Source organism: Meriones unguiculatus, chromosome 20, assembly GCF_030254825.1.
Source record: "Meriones unguiculatus strain TT.TT164.6M chromosome 20, Bangor_MerUng_6.1, whole genome shotgun sequence".
Taxonomy (NCBI): Eukaryota; Metazoa; Chordata; class Mammalia; order Rodentia; family Muridae; genus Meriones; species Meriones unguiculatus.
Window position 1 is genome coordinate 17,092,300 of NC_083367.1, and position 23,410 is coordinate 17,115,709.

Sequence of the window (23,410 nt, forward strand, 5' to 3'; positions counted from 1 at the left end):
CCATGCCCCTCTTGAAGTTCTCTGACAGGGAAGGTCCTCCTCCTTTTCCATCTGAACCTAGCTTATCAGGAATAGCTGCATTTTCCTCCTCTGGCGAGGCTGCTAGCCCCTCAGAGGAAGGTGATCGAAGAGCCAGCCACTGATATCATGTCAGAGACAGTCCATGTTCCCCTTACTAGGGTACACACTTAGATACTGAGCTGCCATAAGCTGTATCTTGTGCAGGGGTTCTTCGTTATTTCCTCACATGGTCCTTGGTAGGAGTATCAGTTTCAGAAAAGATCCCTGTGCCCAGATTTTTTGGTTCTGTTGTTCTCCATGTGGAGATCCTGTCCTCTCCAGGTCTTATTATCTCTCCCTTTTTTCACAAGATTCCCTGCACTCTGCCCAAAGTTTGGCAATGAGTCCAGCATCTGCTTTGATACACTGCTGGGTAGCTTTATTCAGAGTCCCTCTGTAGTAGGCTTCTATATCCTTTTTCCTGTTTTGCCCTTCTTCCAGTGTCCATCCGGATAAGTCTTTTTGAGTGAGGATTAATCATCTCACCCAGGGTTCTGCTTCTTGCTTAGCTTCTTTAGGTGAATAGATATTGGAATGTTTATTTGATATTATATGGCTAACAGCCACTTATAAGTGAGTATATTCTATGTGTGTCTTTCTCCTTCTGGGATGATCTTGTCTAGATTCTATCATTTGCCTGCAAATTTCATGATTTCTTTTTTAATTGCTGAGTAGTATTCTATTAAATAAATCACCACAATTTCTGTATCCATTCCTTTATTGAAGGATATCTGGGTTGTTTCCAGGTTCTGGCTATTACGAATAAAGCTGCTACAAACATGGTTTAGCAAATGTCCTTGTTGTGTACTTGAGCATCTTTTGGATATATGCTTAGGAGTAGTATAGATGGATCTTGAGGAAGCACTGTTCCTAATTTTCTGAAAAAGCACCAGATTGATTTCCGAAGTGGTTGTAAAAGTTTACATTCCCACCACAAATAGAGGAGAGTTCCTCTTTCTACACATCCTCTCAAACATGCTATGTCACTTGAGTTTTGATCTTGGCCATTCTGGTGGGTGTAAGAGGAAACCTCAGGGTTGTTTTCATTTTCACTTCCCTAATGACTAAGGACATTATACATTTCTTTAAATTTTTCTCTACCATTCTATATTTCTTTGCAGAGAATTTTCTCTGTTTAGCTCTGTACTCTATTTTTTAATTGGATTACTTGATCTGTTGTTTTTTTTTTTTAACTTTTTTAGTTCTTTATATATTCTGGATATCAGGCCTCTGTCAGATACAGGGTTGGTGAAGATCATTTCTCAGTCTGTAGGCTGTTGTTTTGTTCTGATGACAGTGTCCTTTGCTTTACAGAAGCTGTTCAGTTTCATGAGGTCCCCTTTATTGATTGTTGATCTTAGAGCCTGTGCTGTTGGTGTTATGTTCAGGAAGTTATTTCCTGTGACAATGAGTTCTAGGTTCTTCCCCACTTTTTCTTCTAACCAATTTAGTGTGTCTGGTTTTATGTTGAGGTCTTTGATACACTTGGACCTTAGTTTTGTGCAGAGTGATAAAGATGTATGTCTTTGCATTTTTCTCCATGTGGGTATCCAGTTAGACCAGCACAATTTGATGAAGATGCTGTCTTTTTTCCATTGTAAGGTTTTGGCATGTTTGTCAAAAATCAAGATTCATAGGTGTGTGAGTTTTCTTTTGGACCTTCTATTCAATTACACAGATCCAGCATTTTGTTTCCATTCCAGTACCATGCAGTTTTTATTACTATTGCTTTGTAGTACAGCTTGAGATTAGGGAAGGAAATACCTCCAGATGATCTGTTTATGTAAAGAACCATTTTGGCAATTCAGTTTTTTGTTTGTTTGTTAGTGATCCCATGTGAATTTGAGAATTTTACTTTCAAGTTCTGTAAAGTATTGTGTTGGTAATTTGATGGGAATTGCATTGAATCTGTAGATTGCTTTTGGCAGGATGGCCATTTTCACTAAGTTAATCCTAGCAATCCATGCTCCTGGGAGATCTTTCCATCTTCTGATATCTTCTTCAGTTTCTTTCTTCAGAGCCTTGAAGTCTTTTTTCGAACAGGTCTTTCACTTGCTTGATTAGAGTCACTCCAAGGTACTTTATGTTATTAGTGGCTATTGTGAAGGGTGTTGTTTCCCTAATTTTCTTCTTAGCCCTTTTGTCTTTGTTATACAGGAGGGCTTCTGATTTTTTTTTTTTGAGTTATTTTTGTATCCTGCTACTTTGCTGAAGGTGTTTATCAGCTGAAGGAGTTCTTTGGTTAAATTTTGGGGGTCGTTCATGTATTCTATCATATCATCTGTAAATAGTGAAACTGACTTCTTCCTTTCTGATTTGTATCCCCTTGATCTCTTTTAGTTGTCTTTTTGTTTTAGCTAGGATTTCAAGCACTATGTTGAAGAGATATAGAGAGATTGGACAATCTTGCCTTGTCCCTGATTCCAGTGGGATTGATTTTAGTTTTTTTCCCTTTATTTGATGTTGGATATAAGCTTGCTGTATATTGTCTTTACTATGTTTATGAGTGTACCTTGTATCCCTGTTCTCTCCAAGACTTTAAACATGAATGGGTGATGGATTTTGTCAAAAGCTTTTTGTGCATCTAAGCAGATGAACATGTGTTTTTTCTCCTTCAATTTGTTTATGTGGTGGAATAAATTGATGGATTTCTATATATTGAACCACTTCTGCATGCCTGGGATGAATCCTACTTGGTCATGGTGGATTATACCTCTTATTTATTCTTTGATTTGGTTTACAAGTATTTTATTGAGTATTTTTGCATCAATGTTCATAAGAGAGATAGGTCTGAAATTCTCTTTTTTGTTGTGTGGTTTAGGTATCAAGGTGACTGTGGCTTCAATGAATGAGTTTGGTAATATTCCTTCTGTTTCTATTTTGTGGAATAGTTTGAAAAGAATTGAAATTAGCTCTTCTTTGAATGTCTGGTAGAATTCTGTGCAGAAACCATCTATCTGGTCCAGGGCTTTTTTTTGGAAGGGAAACTTTTGATGACTGCTTCTATTTCCTTGGGGGATATAGGATTATTCAATCTGTTTACCTGATCTTGATTTAATTTTGGTAAATGCAATCTATCATGAAAATTGTTCATTTCATTTAGATTTTCAAATATTGTGGCATGTAGGCTGTTTTATTAAAACCTAAAGATTATTTGGATTTCCTCAATGTCTGTTGTTATGTCCCACTTTTCATTTGTGATTTTGCTGATTTGGATAGATTCTCTCTGCCTTTTAGTTAGTTTGGCTAAGGGTTTGTCTACCTTGTTGATTTTCTCAAAGACCCAGCTCTTGGTTTCATTGATTGTTTTATTTGTTGCTAATTTATTGATTTTAGCTCTGGGTTTGATTATTTCCAGCCGTCTACTCCTATTTGGAATGTCTGCTTTTTTTTTTTTCTAGGTTTTTCAGCTCAGCCATTAAGTTGCTTGTATGAGGTGTTTCAAATTTATTCCTGAAGGCACTTAGTGCCATTAATTTTCCTCTTAGCACTGCTTTCATCGTGTCCCATAAGTTTGGGTATGTTGTGCCTTCATTTTCCTTGAATTCTAGGAAGTCTTTAATTTCTTTCTTTATTTCTTCCCTCACCCAGCTGTCATTGAGTACCAAGTTGTTCAGTTTCCATATGTGTAGCCTTTTTGCTATTTCTGTTTTTGTTGAGGTGCAGCTTTATTTCATGGTGATCAGATAGGATACAATGGATTATTTCAATCATCTTGTATCTGTTGAGGCTTGCTTTGTGACTAACTATTTGGTTTGTTTTGGGGAAGTTTCCATGTGGTACTGAAAAAATATATACTCTTTTTCACTTGGATGAAAAGTTCTGTAGACTTCTATTAGGTCCATTTGATTTAGGACCTCTGTAAGTCCCTTTATTTCCTTATTTAGCTTCCTTCTAGAAGATCTGTCTTTTGGTGAGAGTGGAGTGTTGAAGTCTCCCACTATTAACGTGTTGGGATTGATGTGTGATTTAAGTTTTAATAATGTTTCATTTACAAATGCAGGCGATCTTGTATTTGGGGCATAGATATTCAAAATTGTGATGTCGTTCTGGTGGATTTTTCCTTTGATGAGAATAAAGTGCCCTTCCTCATCTTTTTTATTAATTTTGGTTGAAAGTCTATTTTATTAGATATTAGGATAGCTCCCCAGCTTGTTTTCTGTGTCCATTTGCTTGACAAAACTTTTTCCAGCCCTTTACTCTGAGGTAGTGTTTATCTTTGTTGCAGAAGTGTGTTTCTTGGATGCAGCAGAATGTTGGATCCTGTTCCCACAACCATTCTATTAGTCTGTGTCTTTTTATTGGAGAGTTGAGTCTATTGAGATTGATAGATAATATGACCAATGAATGTTAGTTTCTTTTATTGTGGAGTTGGTGTTGTTACTGTGTTTTGTTGCTTTTTTCTTTTAACTTTTTGTTGTGAAGTTATCTATATCCTGTGTTTTCTTGGGTGTAGTTGTTTTTGTTGGATAGGAGTTTTTCTTCTAGTATCTTCTGTAGGTTGGGTTGCTGTGTAGATATTGTTTAATTTTAGTTTTGTCATGAAATACTGTTTTCTCCATCTAGGTTGATTGAAAGTTTTGTTGCGTATAGTAGTCTGGTTGGGAACTGTCCCCTAAAGTCTGCATGACATCTGCCCAGGCCCTTCTTGCTTTCATAGTTTCTGCTGAGAAGCCTGGTGTGATTTTGATAGGTCTACTATTATTTGTTATTTGGCCTTTTCCCTTGCTGCTTTTAATATTTATTCTTTGTTCTGTAGGTTTAGTGTTTTGACTATGATGTGATGTGAGGAGTTTCTTTTCTGGTCTAGTCAATTTGGTGTTCTGTAGGCTTCTTGTATACCAATGGATATCTCTTTCTTTAAGTTGGGAAATTTTTCTTCTATGAATTTCTTGAAAATATTTTGTGGACCTGGGAGCCTGAAATCTTCTTTTTCGTTAGATTTTGTCTTTTCATGGCATCCTTGATTTCTTGGATGTTTTGTGTTTGGAGCTTTTCCGATTTTACTGTTTCTTTGAGAGAAGTATCAATTTTTTCAAGTGTATCTTCAACACCAGAGATTCTCTCTTCCATGTCTTGTATTCTATTGGTGATGCTTACCTTTGTGATTCCTGATCTTTTCTCTAAATTCTCCAGCTCCAGGGTTTTCTCTGTTTGAGTTTTCTGTATTGATTCTAATTCTGTTTCCATGCCTTGCACCATTTCCTTCGTTTGTTTAAATGTGGATTCCTGACTTTCTATGATGGCTTCTATTTTGTTGGTGTTTGTTTCCTCTCTATATGCCACTAATTGTGCCTCTTCTTATCCCTTTATTTGTTTGGTTGTATTTGCCTATGTTTCTTTTAGGTCTTTGTTCATTTTCTCTATTTTTGGCCTCCATTTGTGTGGCTATTTCTTTGAGAGATTTATCATTTCCTCTTTAGGTGCCTCTAATAACTGGATAAGCATAGCTTTAAAATCATATTCCTGTGTTTCTGATGAATTGAGATGTCCATTGATTTTGGGGGTTGCTTGTGAAGTCATGATGTCCCGAGTTTTATTGGGTGTGTTCTAATGCTTACCTCTGGCCATCTGCTTATTTGTAACTTTCCCTTTCTATTCCTGGAATCTGTACTTCAGACTGTGTCCATCCTTCTCTGGTGTCTGTAGTTTTCTTCAGGAAGGTAAGAGAGTTCCACTGGTTTGAGAGTGTGCATTGGTGTTTCAGCTGTACCTTAGGGAAGAAGGTCTTCAGGCCCAGATGCACAAATGCAGGCAAGCCAGCATGTGTGTGGAAGTGTGCCTTGAAGGACCAGGTGCTAGTGAGCATAGATGCCTGGAATATGGGTTGGGGGAGTGCCTCAGGCACAAGAGGGGGTTCGGACTTTGGCACCATTAGCAGGCACAATGTGCAATGCACAGATTCCCTGAATACCTCAGTGTCCTACAGGCCTGTTATACTGTCCTTCTGGTATTCAGATCTATCTGGGATCCAGGAGTTGTTTGTCTACCCTTGACTGGTACACCCACAGAACATGAGCTTCAATGTTGAGAATGCTGTCTCAAGAATCCCTATGTAGTCCACAGTGGGGATGGGAGTGGGAGGGATCTGATGTCTTGCTGCAAGTGTAGTGGGATTCTGTATCTTGGGCTCTCACACGCTTACTCTCTAGCAGGTCTAATTGGGAAGCACAGGAATTCCCCTTGTACTCTACTCTCAGATTCGTGCCTGCCATGGCAAATGCAAGTGTAGGAGAGTCGTAAGCTTAGCGGTGCTGCAGCTGCATAACCTGGAGGCTGGTATCAGGACCAGCTGGGATTCTAGCCACAGCAGCAGAACTGGGAGGCCGGTACAGGTGACTACTAGGAAGCCCTGGGGAGCCACAGAATTGGTTGGCCCGGTGGACCTGGGTGGCCCATACAGCTAGCAGGCTGCCACTGATGGACTGGGAGGCCTGCCTTCTCTCTCTCAGTCACCAAGTTAGGATTTCTGTGCTAGGAGCAGTGGGTATTGTGGTTTGCCTTTGCCAAAGAGGAAGGAGGCCTGACAGGGTGATTGAATATTCACCACTCTCAGTCCCCAGAGAAGTCTTCTAGTGACCTTGGTACAAATGGTCTCAGCACACAAGTTGTCCTCAGGAAGCCTCAATGTTGAAGTTCTGGCTTCAGATGCCCCTCCACTCACCAATTTTGGAGTTTCAGATCCTAGGCCTCTTAGATATGGTGCATGCTAGTCACCACCATCTTGGATCCAATCCCCACCCCCAGCGCAGGGAGTCTTATGGAAGAAGGCAGGATAGATAGACCTGGAGGGGATGGGAGCTCACAAGGAGACCAACAAAGCTAAAAAATCTGAGCCCATGGGGCTCCTGCAGAGACTGATGTACCAACCTAAGGCATGCATAGAGAGGACCTAGCCCCCTTGCTCAGATGTAGCTCATCCACAGCTCGGTCTCCATGTGGGTTGCCAAGGAGAGCAGGGACTGCCTCTGACATGAACTAGGTTGTCTGCTCTTTGATCCCTTGCCCCCAGCGATGTGACCTTCATTAACCACACAGGGAGAAGTTCCAGGCAGTTCTGATGAGACTTGATGAGGTAGGATCAGAAGGCAGGGGAGGAGAACTCCCTCTTTCAGTGGACTAGTGGAAGGAAATAGGTGGGAAGAGGGAGGGAGGGTGGGACCAGGAGAAGATGAAGGAGGAGTTTAAAATATGGATCTAAAATGAATAAATTGTAAAATAAAATAAAATAAAAAATAAACTGGACTCTTAATAAAAACGTTGATTAAAAATACCTTTTCTATCTCCTGTAATAAATCATTGGCCACTAGCGTATTTGGGCAGTTTGAAAAATCCTCAAAAACTTCTTAAGTATTAAAATGACAAAACATCTTATATATTAATCTATATTGGCCCAGGGGTTAATTTTTTTACTCTAAAATCTGTGGGTGACTCACAACTAAGTCTAACTCTAAAAGTAATTTTCTAATGTCAAAACACACATTTAAAAGATCTATCTCACCTACACATACCACAATTGATTTTATGTGTGTATAATATCCTTTAATAGTCTCTAACCTCATCATTGTAAAGTTTCTTGTATAGGGCTTTTTTATTTATTTGTTCTGTTTCATGTGTGTGAGTATCATATCTACAGGCACATATGTATAACAACTTCATGCATGATGTCTCTGAAGGTCAGAATAGGTTATGAGATCACCTGCAACTGGAGTTAAATATATTTCCATCCTGGAAATGGATTCCGAGTGTTCGGAGAAGGAAAAAAAAAAGCACTCTTAGCCATTAATTTATCTCTCTACCACCACCCCAATTATTATTTCTTTTATAGTTATGTTCTGTGAATAGTGATGCTTAATATATTCTCTAGACATTTATTAGCCCCAGATAATCCTTCATAAATATACCCAACCCACTGATATAAAATTTATTTCTATTTTTAAATATTATCCCCACAAATTATTCTTCAGTATGTTGTCTAAATTCTCTCTCCATTTTTCTCTCCCTACTTAGTAATACAGTACCCTTTCCTTGTGTAGATGAAACAGGATATAGAATACTCTACTTTGTAAGTAAGGCATACATTTGGAGATACTAATGAAATCAATACCATAATTCCAAAGCCATCAAAACAAACAATCCTCTTTAGTAATAGCATGTACTTAAGAAAAATCAATAGAAATAAAAATCTGTCCTCTGCTGGTATGCACTATTTTACTCACTGTTGGTTTTGCTACTGTAGTTCTGAGTTTGGTTTGTGAGTCATGAGTTCAAATCTCCAAAGTAAACTCCTGCTTCACTTGATCAAGCAAATGCTGCTGTCAGAATTCCTGTAACCCAACAGCACCTGTGGCTTGCTTATCAAACATATATTTGTCAGAATAGCTCAGGTACAAGGTTATACTAGAGTACTAAATCTAAATACAGATATTCTAATTGGAAAACAACTAACAACATTCTCCAAAAGCAAGACCATATTTACAGCAGGGAACTCTTTCACTACTTCTGTGGAACAAGTTTAGGGCAGTGAGAGGTTTTCATTTAGCTTCACTTAAGTGATTAATTATATTTATCAATTTATTTGGGTTTGGTACATTTACAGATTTCACAGATGTCAATATCCCTTCTGACAACTGTGTGCATTTACACATGTACAAGTGGACATAGTGGACCAACTAAGCATTCAAATAGAACAAAAAAGAAATAGAAAAAAATAGAAAAGCTAAATATAAGAGATGTCTGCATTAAACTCCTAGGCTTAGAACTGTGTTCAACTTCTACAAACATCTCAACTTCATCATATTCAAAGAAAAGAGAGAAATAATGATTTACGTCAACAGACCTAGGTATTAATTTATGAAAGAATCCAGGCCAATGTCCCTTTGACTTTAGGCACCAGGATATAGTTGAGATTTCTCACCAACTAGCCTAAGATGTTGGGATAACTCCTTTATTTATTTATTTATTTTTGAGAAATTATAGACTTCTATCTTCTGAGACTGAAAGAAAATATGGGGAAACTATTTACTGAAAAAAATGTTAATGAAAAATGCTAGTTTCCATTCCCTCTTCTTCCATAAGGTTTCCAGCACTCTGCTATGAGTCTCAGTATTTCCTTCACTATCCCGGATGGTAGTCTTTCAGAGGTCCTCTGTGGAAGTTTCCTGTCCTGTTACTTCTGTTCACCTACTTCTGATGTCTATCCTGTTTGCCCTTCTGAATGAAGATTAAATCCCTTCCATAGGGTCCTACTTATTGTTTAGCTTCTTTAGGACTATAGATTTTAGTATGTTTATCCTCATATTATATGGCAAATTTCCACATATAAGTAAGTTTAACCAGATGTGTCTTTCTGCTGATGTCTTTCTTCACTTGTGATGATCTTTTCTTACTTGGAGGGGACAGGAATCCCACAAGGAGAACAATAGAGAAACAAACAAACAAAAAAACGGAAAATATGTGCCCAGGGGGCCTGCAGAGACAGATGCTCTAACCAAGGACCTGGCATGGAGAGGACCTAGACTGCCTGTTCAGAGGAAGCCCATAGGCTGATCAGTTTCCAAGTGGGTTACCTAGTAAGGAGTACAGGGACTGTTTCTGATGTGAACTCAGTTGCCTGCTATTTGATCACTTCCCCTGGGGTGTGCAGCCTTGCCAGGACACAGTGGAAGATGCCGCTGCCAGACTTGATGAGACCTGATAGGCTAGGGTCAGATAGAAGGGGAGCAGGTCCCTATCAGGAAACTAGGGAAGGGACAAAAGGGGAGAAGAGGGAGGATGGGTAGGACTGGGAGGAAAAGAGGGAGGGGGCTGCAATGGGGAGACAAAGTGAAAACATTTTAATTAATTAATTAATTTAAAAAAGAAATGAAAAAAAAAAGAAAATTGATGGTTCTTGAACCCAGCCCATGAAGTGTCATTAACTATAGTAGCTGTTTAAAAAGTGGAGCACACAACAAAGCGTTTTTTTTGTTTTGTTTTGTTTTGTTTTTTTGTTTTTTTTTTTTTTTTTTCATTTTGGGGGTTCTATGCAATGTCCCCAGTGTGAATCAAGAGGTCCACAGTCTCAACTGTGCTTTGGATGGCCAGGGTTGTCTTCCTACTTCCACAGGCCTAGACATGTGTGCCTTGCACAAAGCCTGTGCTCACTCCATCCAGATCACGAAGGAGGAAAAGAATGCAATAAGTGCTGCTGTGCACAACTCCTAGTTCAAGTTCCAGTTTCCTCTTGACAAGCTGCAGCACTAGCATAAGCTCTGATTCATTACCAAAAGCCCAAGAACTTCTTCTAGACCAAGAAACCATAAAAATCTGGAAAGTCCTAACAAACAAACAAAACATAATAAAATAAAAATATGTTACTAGAAATAGCCATTTTTAGTCTCTTGGAAAGAAAATCATTCCCTATAACCTTCTACTATTCCCATCCTTTATTTATTTATTTATTTATTTATTTATTTATTTATTATTTATTTATTTATTTTCCAATGCAGTTTATTCAAAACCTTGAACAATCATCTGACCCTGGGGAAAGCCAGCCCACAGCTTAAATAACCTCTGGGTAGCCAACCCCAGCATGCCACATGGGCAATGCAGATAGGTCCACATACATGGAAGCAAGCTAGATCCTCAGCCTTAGCCAAATGTGGAGTTGTTCGTGACAGAGAGCACTCACCATCAGGAAGGTGGAAGGTGGAAACCAGCTCCATCTTTAAGGCACAGCATTCCGCAGCTCTCTACAGTTCCCCCTTTTTGTTTTAGACGCATCAGGCAAGAGTAGAGGTCTGATCTCTGATATTAGAAATAAATTGGGACTTTGTACTGATGTTCATTTAGGTGTCATCCACCCAAAGAGCATCAGACCCGTCTGATACCTTTTTCTCAGAGGCGGGACCTGGGACATCAACCCGCATGCAATCAGACATGCTCTTCTCTGGGTCTAAAGCGGCTGACCCTGAGTGCAGTGCTTAGCCTCGCATCCTGAGCGTAACATTTTAGTTTTTTATGGTAGCCAACCATGCTTGGGGAGACTGTCCTGCTTCAATGGCTGTAAAGGCCTGAATGGTCATGGCTGCATTACGCTGTTGTGAGACTCTAATCTTGCATATATACCACAGGCAAACCAACCAGAAGGCCTGCTAACGCTCCTATGCCCGCCCATTCCTTCAGATGATTCATGGCTGCAGCAATCCATGATGGTAATCCTGTGGCTAGTCCTGCGTCCACTCTGGTAGAATGACCTCTGTTGTGTGTCTCTAGCTGCCACACTTACAACTTTGCAAATGACATTTTAACACAGTTTCGGACTTCATGAAGATACTATTAGTCTAAAATACTGTGTTCTAGTTGATGCATTCTAAAGGGAATGGATCAGCAACAGCTTCAAAACTTCCTTCCCTATTTCTAATTGTTTACTTTTTTGCATTGTTAGGATAAATGCTTAGAGTGTTTGTGTGTGTGTGTTCTGTTGTATGTTCACATGCATACACATGCACACAATGAGAGAATAATGCTGGTTGCTCTCTCCTAGTCACTGTCCACCTTTGGTTTTTGAGACATGGTATTTCACTGGTTTTTAATTCTTTAAGTAGTCCGTAAACAGTGGCCACCTGTTCATATTTGCCTCTGTCTTTTTTCAATACTAGAATTGCAAATTTGAGCCATTAAATTTGGCATTTATAACTTGAGCTCTGTTTCTTGATTGCCTGAAATGAGATAATTTACAAAAAAATATTTTTTATCCATCATTAGAAAATGTTTATTTCATGATACAGAACAAAATTTTTCTCTATAGTAGTCATTTATTAAATGAAAGTCACTCAAAAAGTAAAACAGCTTGAAACTTATGTCAAAATATAAGAAATAATTGTGATAAAGTTGCATTTATTAATAATTTTAGTGGTCTTTTTTTTTTTACCAACTTTTAAAGTTCAGCTCTCATTGAAAAGGTGTTTAAATTCACTTTTTCACCTACTTTTACTTAACAGGGTCTCTCCCACCTGGGCCAATCTACAATGTAACTATTTTTCTTCTTCTAGGGGTTAACTCCTGATAGTATTTATGCTAGTATTATACTAGTTCCTAGTAGTGCAGAAAATTATTCAAACTATCCAACTCAAAGAGAGTTCGGAGAACTTAGTTTACAATGAAAAATTTGCTACCAATAAGCTTTTCCATACTTAACTAGATGGATGCTATTCTGTCCCATGATACAATGACATAGATGGCTTTGCCTGACAGCCCCTTAACTTGTGGAACTGTAATATGTAAAATGACAGCACCTCCCATATTTCCAATCACTATATGATATCCTACCATCAACTGTTCTCTTGGGTAGGGAATGTAGCTTACTGGTATTATGCTTATCTCGTGTATATGAGGCTTAGTTTGGATATTCCATTACCCCAACACCCTACAAATTCAATCACAACAGTTTCTGATATCATTTTCTGTTGGAATGATCTTTTTGCATACTGTGTGAAGGTGTATCTCTGTTCTTCCTCACCTGTCTGAGGTGTATTCTGATTGGCTTAGATCTGACAGCCAATAGCGAGGCAGGAGAGGATAGGCAAGTCTTCTGGAGAAAGATAGAAACTCTGAGGAAGAATTAGGCACAGGACATTCACCATCCAGTTATGGAAGAATTTGGACATACTGGGACCAAGTGAGAGTTAATGGGCCATGTGGCAAATGTGGACTACAACAAACAAGGTAATTAAAGTTAATTAATATGATCTAGTTGCAAGGGAGCCAAATAAGGCCTACGCTATAATAAGCGATATATTTCTCTGTCATTATTCAGGAGCTGGCGGATCAAGACAATCTGATGCTATTTGGTTCACAGAACATGGGGCAGAAATCCAAGCTTAGAGCCTGAGAAAAGTTCTGGAAGGAAGGTGGTGAACAAGCATTTCTCAGAGCCAGATGCAGTTTCCTAGTCTGGCAGGAGCAGAGAAGCCACATGTGGAGGCACATCTCCTCTAAAAGTCAGTGCTGTGTATCAAGGCCTGATGGCAGGCACATGAGTAGGGACTATGTGAGTAGTACATGGGAAGGGGAAATTGGAGCCTCAGGCACTTCCCAGCCTGCTCTACTTAGCCAACCTTCACAGAAGGGCATCAACATGGTCAATTTAAATTCACACAATAATTCATTATTTTTGAGTTAAAGGCTGCATAGAAACAGCATTGAAATATGTCCAAATTTTTTATTCATGTTACTAATCAATCAAACCATATAAATTAATATGTCACAAGTTGTTACTCTGTATAGCTGACACATAAAATATGAGAACAAGAATTAATTAGGAACAATAAATTTTCTGATTTTTATGATTGAATAAAAACTATTTTCTTTTAACTTGAAAAGGCTAATTATATAAAATAAATCTATAATGAAAACAATTTCTACCCATTAAGCAACTTTGTAGTTGTAAGTTTTTTAAACTTTAGAGAATATCAGCAGATCTACCTTATTTAGTAAGTGACTTTTACCAATGTCTTTAAAAAATATGACATTTTAAGGGAGATCTTTTGATGTATTTTATTTTTTAATAACTTTTTGCTGTCCCTAAGCTTTACAAACATTAACAGTCCTTCATGCTTTATATTTTTGTAAGCTACACGTATAGAATCAGGATCAATATTTCAACAATTCTGGGTTCTGTGTTGCGACGTGCGTAATCGTCTCGCCAGCAAGAACGCACACGGACAACAGGATCCTTCTGCAGCAGGCTTTATTATAGTCAAGCGATGAAAGGAGAAAGACCCCAAGCCCCAGAATGGTGCTGCTTAAATACACCCTATGGCGGCGTGTACTCCACTGGTTGGCTGCTTGCCCATTGCCCCATATGACGCCCTGGGCTGGGCAGTGACCCCCCCGGGCTGGGCAGTGGCTTGTTGCGCTTTCGCAACTTGTACATGCGCTCTATTATTTGTTCATTAGGGCCGGGGCCGGATGTCGGCGCCATTTTGTAATGGCGATTGCATTCTCTCGGCTCTCCACATTTCCCCCTTTTTGTTTTAATAAATGAAAACTGCCTCAAAGCCTTGTAAGCGCGGCACAAGAAAGCCCTAAGCTCGATCAAGCGAACTCCTTCTTTGGGGAGTAAGCGATCAAGAGCTTTAGATTACTCCCTTACCCCACCAGGTGCAATGGAGACAAGTCCTCGGGGTGCAGGGGCTAAGGGAGAAGATTAAAAATGGAGGTGACACCCATTCCCGTGCAATGGAAAAAAATTCCAGGGAGTGCAAGGGCTGTCATCCTCCTATCTAGGTACCATAGCCGCTTAGGCAAAGGCAACATTGTGACTTGGATCACTCATTGACTCAGTGCAATGGGTAAAACCCCTGAGGTGCATCAACTGAGTGTCACAGTCTGTTTTAATTTATAACCAAATTTCGGGAGATGATCCTTGCTCCAAGGCCACAAGTGCTTGCTCGATCACGACCTTGTCACGTTGTTGTTGGGTTTTGAGCTTGCAGACCAACCAAAGTAAGAACACTAAGCCACAACATAGGGCGGCACCAAACATTCCAACGCCCACCCATTCTTTAAAATAAGAAAAGGCAGAAGAAACCCAGGATAATAAGCCATCTGTGAGCGATAAATCCACTCGAGTAGAATTAATGGTCACCACCGCCACCCTTAGCTCTTCAAGCATTTCTTCAAATCCTTCTGACCAGTTTCCTGCAAGATATAGGGACAATTTCCTGGACAAATTAGCGGCTCGGGTAAGATTTTCATATTGTACACTGGTAATACAGAGTGCTCCTATTTTTCTTTCACATCCTAATTGAGCCAATTGAAATAAAATATCTATTCTTTCTTCCACAAGATCTAGACGCTGGTTAAGAATCATCAATCCACCTTTTAATTGTGCGCTAGCAGATACATGAAGGTTCATGGCTTCAGCCACACCTGCTGACAATTGATTTACTGTTGTGCTTGTTTGGACTGAATTTGCCATTGCCAAGCCGGCTGCAGTGGCAGCAGCTGCACTGACAGCAATGGCAGTAACAATGGCTGCGGTGATGCCGAAATCTCTCTTCTGTCTAAACAGGGAGAGGGTGGATGGAGTCTCCACAGGGATTGGGATCCACTGCGGGATTCTAACAACCAGGGCATGAGCGTAACACCTGGCATTCCAACATTGCGACATCAAGCATATCTCATTGGTACTATTTCTAAAAGAATTATTGGACAAAACAAGTAAAAAAGGAGGATAAACACAGACAGGACTAGGCAGAAAAGCCATCTGATTTGTAATGGTTCTATTCCAATTGGTAATTTGCCTTGTCACATTCACCATTTCCATATCCTTTTTTAACACAGTACCATTTAGGGCGTCCATGACGATCGATTTCCCAACAGTACCACCACCAATGAATCCCAGAGGATTGAGGTCCATACAACTACCATTTATCCCACAAAGTACCCATTTATAAAAAGGGGCCATATCTCGATGTTGTATAAAGAGCCCCTTTTTCATTATCCAATCTTTTGTAGGATCCATCAACATATTTGGGGAAAAGGAAAAGGTTTTATTTTTGTCAGCCCATTGAGTAAAGTGCAACTGGCAGTCGGACCATGGAGGGATGGTCTCATCATCCTCCCATGCACATGAAGGGGCCACCCTAGGTTGAAGAGGTCTATCTTTATCTAAAAAATTTGGTCCTAAAAAGGAACCGCTTATCCAGGTGACCTTTTGCCAAAAGGTATAATAGACATCGATGGTGTCGTTATTACCCCTTTTCTTTTGGGGTCTTATTACCCCAATTCCAATCCTTATGGCTAAATGACCCAAGAATCCTTTTGGTAAGCCGAACACAATCTCCTACAGAATCCTCGATTTGAAAGCAAAGGGAGCCAGCTTCTGGAAAGTCATGGCTTTCCCCTAATGATGCCTCAGTCTCATCATAAGGCAAATAAGGCAGGCCTAAATCTTTATTGGACGAGAAGAATTTTGGAAAAGTCAATGCATTATGTCTGACCGGCATAGGCTTCGGGAATGCAGACAAAATGGCCCAACGTTGTACCCCCACAATACTAGGAACCTGATTTAGAAGGATCCAAGCAAGAACTGGAATTAGTTGCAGGTATATTTGTTGGAGGATCATCTTCAGCTGCCGCGAGCTTTCGCGTGAGGTGCTCCGGTACCCAGAATGGATTGTTTTCTTCCTGTGGGAAAACACAGACAGCTCCCCTGGATCTTATTAAAATAGGATCCGGGCCTTTCCACTGACCAGTCAAGACATCCTTCCATTTGACCATTTCCTTAGGCCGATCAGGCTCTAAGCAGTGGCGATCAGCCGCCGAGAGGCCCTGACTGTCCAAACTTAAAAAATTGAGAGTAAAGAGTGCCAAGGAAACAGTCACTCGTGGCACTGAGGGCAGAGCCTCCTCGACTCCCCCTTTTTGTTGTATTAAATAGGACTTTAGAGTGCAATGAGCACGTTCAATAATGCCCTGTCCCTGAGGGTTATATGGGAGACCTGTTAGGTGGGTCACTCCCATTTGATGACAAAACTGTCCAAAGTTTTGAGAAGTATAGGCTGGCCCATTATCAGTTTTTAGAGTTTTGGGCTTTCCCCAGGCACTCCATGCCTCCAAGCAATGTTGAATAACATGGGCTGCCTTTTCTCCAGTCAGGGGAGAAGCAAACATAACTCCAGAGCAAGTATCAATGGAAACATGTAAATATTGTAGTTTGCCAAAATAGGAAATGTGAGTAACATCCATTTACCACATCTGTAGCAGACGGATTCCTCTGGGATTAATCCCAACATGAGGCACAGGTAAAAACTGACAGCAATTTTGGCATTGGGTAACAATATCTCTAGCTTCCTTTCTAGTTATGTCAAATCGATGATGCAATGTCTCAGCTGTAACATGAAATTTTTTATGAAACTCTTTAGGCAATTCTAAATTTGAAAGGAGGGCAAATGCAATCATCTTTGTGGCTCGATCTGCCAGGTCATTTCCATGGGACATGGGCCTCGGTAGTCCGGAATGAGCCCTAATATGTGTAATAAAAACAGGGGATCTTCTGGTAATTAAGGCAAACTGAATCCTTTGAAAAATTTTTTGCAAGCTTGCTAGATGCTTTAATCAATCCAGCAGCCTCTAAGATTTTGGTTGCATTTACCACATAACTAGAATCAGAAACAATATTTAAGGGACCTGGAAATTTTTCCAAAACTTTTAGCACTACTAAACATTCCACAATTTGAGGCGAGGTCTCATGATATTGCTTAGAAACAACTTTATTATTAACCACATAAGCTCCCACTCTTGTTTTTGACCCATCTGTATAAACTACCAGTCCATCCCGAAGTGGTTCCTGGGACGTTACATGCGGGAAGACTACCTCTTGAGTTAAAGCAAATTGCAAAACAGGGTGTCGAGGATAATGATTATCAATCAAACCACTAAAGGAGGTAACTAGCACCGCCCAAGTATCAGAGGTAGCAGTCAATACCTGAACCTGATGAGCTGTATAAGGCACTATTAAGAACTTTGGCTCCTTCCCAAAGTATGTAATGGCTGCTTTTAACCCACGAAGTGCAAGTTGAGCAACTGCATCTGGATACCATTCAATAATTTTTGCAGGAGAAGCATTGGGATGAACCCACAATAAGGGTCCATCTTGCCATAATACAGCAGTTGGTAAATGTTTAGTTTTAATGACACACAGGTCAAAGGTCTTAGTTTCATCTACACGTTTTAATTGGCCATCTTGTAAAGCGTCTTCTACCACTTGCAGGGCATGGCTTGCAGCCGGTGTTAAGGCTCTGGGTGAAGAAATATGAGCATCCCCTTTCAAAATATCAAATAGGGGTTTTAATTCAGCAGAAGGAATCTTTAAAAACGGCCTAAGCCAATTTATATCACCTAATAATTTTTGAAAATCATTTAAGGTATGCAAATGGTCCCTGCGAATTTCTATTTTCTGAGGAACTATTCGTTCCGGATAAATAACAGTCCCTAGAAAGGAACCCACTTCTGAAATTTGGACCTTTTCAGTGGCAATATGCAATCCCCATTGTTGCAGGGTTTTTTGCAACAAAGGATACACATCTTGCAAGATGGCTAACTCCTCATGGCACAAGAAAATATCATCCATATAGTGAATCAGTAACAAGGAAGGAAATTGCTGTCTAACTGGTTCAAGAGCCATCTGCACATACAATTGACACATAGTGGGGCTATTAGCCATGCCTTGAGGTAAGACTCTCCATTGATATCTCTTGTCTGGCTCATAGTAATTAACAGCAGGTAGGGTAAAGGCAAATCTCTGTCTGTCTCGTGGGCACAGAGGAACAGAGAAGAAGCAATCCTTGATATCTATAATTATGACTCTCCATTGTTTAGGCAAAGCAGAAAGTAGAGGTAGGCCTCGCTGAACAGAGCCAAAGAGCTGCATCTGTGCATTAATGGCCCTTAAATCATGGAGAAGTCTCCATTTTCCTGATTTCTTTTTAATAACAAAAATGGGTGTATTCCATGGAGAGGTAGAGGGCTCCAAATGACCATGTTGTACTTGCTCTTTAATTAATCTAGTGGCAGCCTCTAACTTTTCAGAGGAAAGGGGCCATTGAGGAACCCATACGGCTTCCTCTGTGAGCCAAGATATGGGCATGGAACCCTCAATGGCAGCTAATGAAAACCCAGGCCTTGTTTCCCTGTATTACTTTCCTGTGAAATCAGGTGTAATTTCCCTTGTTCCTGTTTACCAAGGCCTTTTCCTTCCTTATAACCCATCCTTTTCATTATATCAACCACTTGTTGAGAATACTCATTGGTCAATGCTAATCCTAAATCCTGCAAAATATCTCTTCCCCAGAGATTGACAGGGAGAGGAAGAACATATGGTATGAAACTTCCTGTTTGACCTTCTGGTGCTTGCCACATCAAAGAACATGAACTAACCGCAGGGCTGGCCTCATATCCCAACCCTTGTAAGGAGTGGGATGATTGTGTAACAGGCCACGCCTTAGGCCACCAGGTGGAAGAGATAATGCTTTTATCAGCCCCTGTGTCCAAAATACCAGTAAAACTTTTCCTTTCTATTTGTAGTTGTAGGGTAGGTCTAGTTTTAAGATCAACTACCAAATGAGCAAAATCTGTTCCTGTGGAACCGAGTCCTTTTGCGCCCCTTGGTGTTCTGGTAGATGGAAAACAGTCATGAAGGCTTGGGAGGAGGACTAATTGAGCAATCCTATCTCCAGGAGAAATAGAAAATAGGCCTTGGGGGCAGGAACAAAGCACCTGGAGCTGTCCCGTAAAATCCTGATCTAATATTCCAGGATGGACCATAAGTCCTTTTAGAGTGAGAGAGGAGCGACCCAAAATAAGACCGACACTTCCTTCAGGCAGGGTCCTTCAAACTCCACTGGGACAGGTCACACCCCCATGTGTGGCATTAATAAGAATTGGGAGGTGGAACGGAGGTCCAACCCTGCTGATCCTCTTGTTGCTCTACAGCAGGATAAACCCTCCTGTTGTCTGCCTGTGTCCCATATCTTTTGGGGCCCTGAGACCTCGGGCCCTAAGACCCATTTTTTGGAATATTCTCATTCCTCTCATTGGGGGGGGTTCATGCTGAATAAGTTTTCCCTGAATATCTCTAACTGAACGGCATTCATTAGCCCAGTGATTGCCTTTTCTACACTGAGGGCAAAGTCCAGGAACTTTCTTTTGCGCAGACACACGACAGTCTCTTTTTAAATGACCCATTTTGTCACAATTAAAACAAACTTTATTGTTTCCAGAACTTGGCGGTTCTTGTTTTGTAATATGGCTGCCGCCAGGCCGGCGTTGGTAAGCGGGCCTCCGAGTCCTCGGCAAACTTTTATCCAATCTGTTAGCCCTTTGTTCCTTCTAGGAGTAATGACTGTTTTACATTCTGGGGAAGCATTTTCATATACCAGCTGTTCTATCATTGGCCTAACTCGCTCTGGATCTCCAAATATTCTACCTGCTGCTTCTGTCATTCTGGCCACAAAATCTGAGGATGGCTTCTGGGGGCCTTGTATAATCTTTGTCAGGTGTCCTCCGGCCTCGCCCTTCTTTGAAAGGGCTTTCCATGCTTTAATAGCAGCAGCAGAGATCTGACCATATGCCCCCCCAAACATAATTTGTCTGATTATGAACAAACTGGCCTTGCCCCGTTAGCAAATCAAAGGTCCATTGCCGCTGATTGACTTCTGCATGGGCATTGGCCCTTGCCTGAGTTTGGGAAGCATCATGCCACAAGGCTTTCTATTCTAAGTACTGTCCCATACTAGAAAGAGCAGCTTTTATGGTATTTTCCCAATCATTTGGAGTCATGGCCATGCTAGCAAGTCTTTCAAGCTGCATGATTGTAAAATTAGCATCTACCCGTATTTGTTAACCGATTCAGCAAGTTCTTTAACAAGGGGATATTCTACCGGTGCATGAACACGGTCCCCTTCCGCGGCCTCAAATACAGGGAAGGCCTGCAAAAGCTTCCTTTTATCCCTTTTCGAAAAGAAGGAATCTAAACCGTGCCTCTCAACATAAGGTGGAGGGGCACTAGGGGTTAATGAGAAAGCCCCGCGAATTTTAGCTCCTCTCCTCTGTTTCTCTCGATTTGGTGGTAACGGCTGCTCACCAGAATGGCGCCTCTCTTCCTCATAGCGAGCCGCTTCCTCCTCTAAGTCTGACTCCTCAGAGGAACTTAACTCCTCCGACTCAGAATTGTCAATTTCTAAAGCCTCTAGTTTTTTTGTCGGATAGAGAGGCTCCTTTTTAGATTTTTTCTTCTCCTTATCATGTTTCTCTCCCAGGGTGTCCTTTCCCTTACCTTTCGCTCCTGCGGCTTTAACATCCGCAGAAGGGCCTATTTTCTTAGAGACGTCTTTATTTCTATCCATTGGGGCCCCTAATCTTTTGTCACGTTCTGTTTCTGACATGCTGTCTTGTAGTTCCTCTAACACCCCTTGGCCAGCTGCCACAGATGAGTGGCATTTCTCATCTTCTAAGCAAGATTTTACTAAAATCCACAATGACCTAGTTCCAACTTTTAACTTTCCATTTTCTTCCTCCCTCCGTAAATCACCTTCTAGCTTATCCCAGGAAGCAAGCGTCAGCGACCCTGAACATACAAACCAGGGAGCGATGCGATCAATTTCCATAATAAATCCTTCCAATGTTCTTTTTGAAAGCTTTAGTTCATGCTGTTTTAAAAGTGGCTGAAGTGCTGTGATCACCAAATGTGAAGCTCCCATGTTGCTCCCTTATCTACGAGAGAAACTGACACAGGGAGGGGCACCGCAGCTTATCTATGTTTGGCTAACAGTACCCAACGGCACACCAAAAAAGGGACACTGCAGCTTATCTACGTCCATCTAACGATGTCCCACGGAGACAAAGCACTTTAGCACGAGCCTTTATGGAAACAAAATGAAACCAAAAGAAAAATCACTAAGGCCACCAAAACAAATGCAAGAGCAACTGGGACAATTAAATGGGGCGATATCTCTTTAAGACCAAGTATACCTCTCAGAACTTACCTTGGTGCTGCAGTTTTGAATCCTCCCCGCTAGCGGGGGGGTCTCCTCAGGGCCAGCGATAAAAGGCTGCCCCGTGTCCCGGGGTTTCAGCACCAGATGTTGCGACCCGCGTAATCGTCTCACCAGCAAGAACGCATACAGACAACAGGATCCTTCTGCAGCAGGCTTTATTATAGTCAAGCGATGAAAGGAGGAAGACCCCAAGCCCCAGAATGGTGCCGCTTAAATACACCCTATGGCGGCGTGTACTCCGCTGGTTGGCAGTGAACCCCCCCCCCCCCCGGGCTGGGCAGTGGCTTGGCGCGCTTTCGCAACTTGTACATGTGCTCTATTATTTGTTCATTAGGGCCGGGGCCAGATGTCGGCGCCATCTCGTAATGGCGATTGCATTCTCTCGGCTCTCTACAGTTCTGAAAATATCTTCTCTTAGGTGGGATATGGTACAATGATAGAGTGATGGCTATATTATATTTTTAAGTATTGTTTTAAATATGTTCCAGTAGTAAACTTTTAGTTAAAAGAACATACAGTCCTTCTCCTCAAAACTATAACTTTGAATTCAACCAATCAAGTTTAAGCTTCAAATGCAACGTTTGTCTTGAGCCATACTAAATGGCTACAATGTTGTTTTGTAATATAAAAGTAGTTTTATATTTTCAAATTAGTGTAGCCTGAGGTAGAAAATATACCTATATACTATGTATGAGTGTATGAGTATAGGTAAAGAATGAGAGTGTATATATGACTCTGAATGAATATACATAAGGTATAAGTGTATGTCACGTACTAGATGTATAAATATTATACAAGTGAAAGTATATTTCTTTAGGACTGCAGTGTTCCTTTTTCTTTGAATTAAATCATTAAAGACACAATATTAAAGGCCATCTTTCTTTCTTCTGTCTGTAAGGTAATACATCCAATTATTAAAATGTTTTCCTTCATAAAGTACTTCTAATTCAACCTTTTATAACTTTCTGCAAAGTTAATAAACTAACTAGTATTGATGAATCTTTCAATATGTATTTTAGGTGTGTGTTGTGTGTGTGTTTGTGTGTCACTATTGGTATGTGAGTGGAGCTGTTTCTGAATACCAGAGACATCAGCAACCCCAGAGCCATAGTTTGAATTGGTTTTAAGCTGCCTATCCTGGGTAGTTGCAACATAAGCTCATTCTGTTTAAGAGCAGTGCACTTTCTTAACCCCTGATCTGTCTCCCTTAATGTTGATGGTTTTGCCTATGAGAAAATCACAGATAGTTAATTCCAATTCCTTTCTTTAAAATACGAAAGGTCCCATGCTGTTAATAGTTAAAATATTGTCTTTACCTGACTGCAAGAATTTTCCAAAGCCTCCCCTCATCATAACTGTTAAACAACATTTTTTGCTTGTTATTTTCTAAGGATCAAGAAAAGTATATCTGAAAATTAAGTATAACCCTACTAAACAACCTTTCCATGTTTCTTAATCCAGCAATCCTAGATCACTTTTGACTCAGTTTGTTTCATTCCTAATTCTTTCAAATAAAACTTTTCTTAACTCTCAGGGTCTATATTCCTTCAGCTGTGAGGTCCTTGAGAGATAGAGAGAGATAAAGAGGTTTAAGCTTCCAAGATTTTAATGTTTAATAACATTTTTAATTTTTCAAGGCTTTTAAAATTTATGTATCTGAGTGTGTGATGTGAAGCAGAGTACACTTTGCAGTTCTTTCATGTAGAGCCTCTAAATGTCCTAGCAAGATGAAGTTCAAATCTTTGAGGTCTTTATTAGGATTTTTGGCTCCCTGTTATTTGAAAATTGCTAGAATAAACCTGGAA

The 23,410-nt window shown here is 40.4% G+C and overlaps 1 pseudogene; it reads right to left on the reverse strand.

Moving 5' to 3' along the window:
- Positions 1 to 16,283: 16,283 nt before the first annotated feature.
- On the reverse strand, positions 16,284 to 21,308 carry LOC110562328 (igE-binding protein-like; annotated as a pseudogene).
- Positions 21,309 to 23,410: the final 2,102 nt, after the last annotated feature.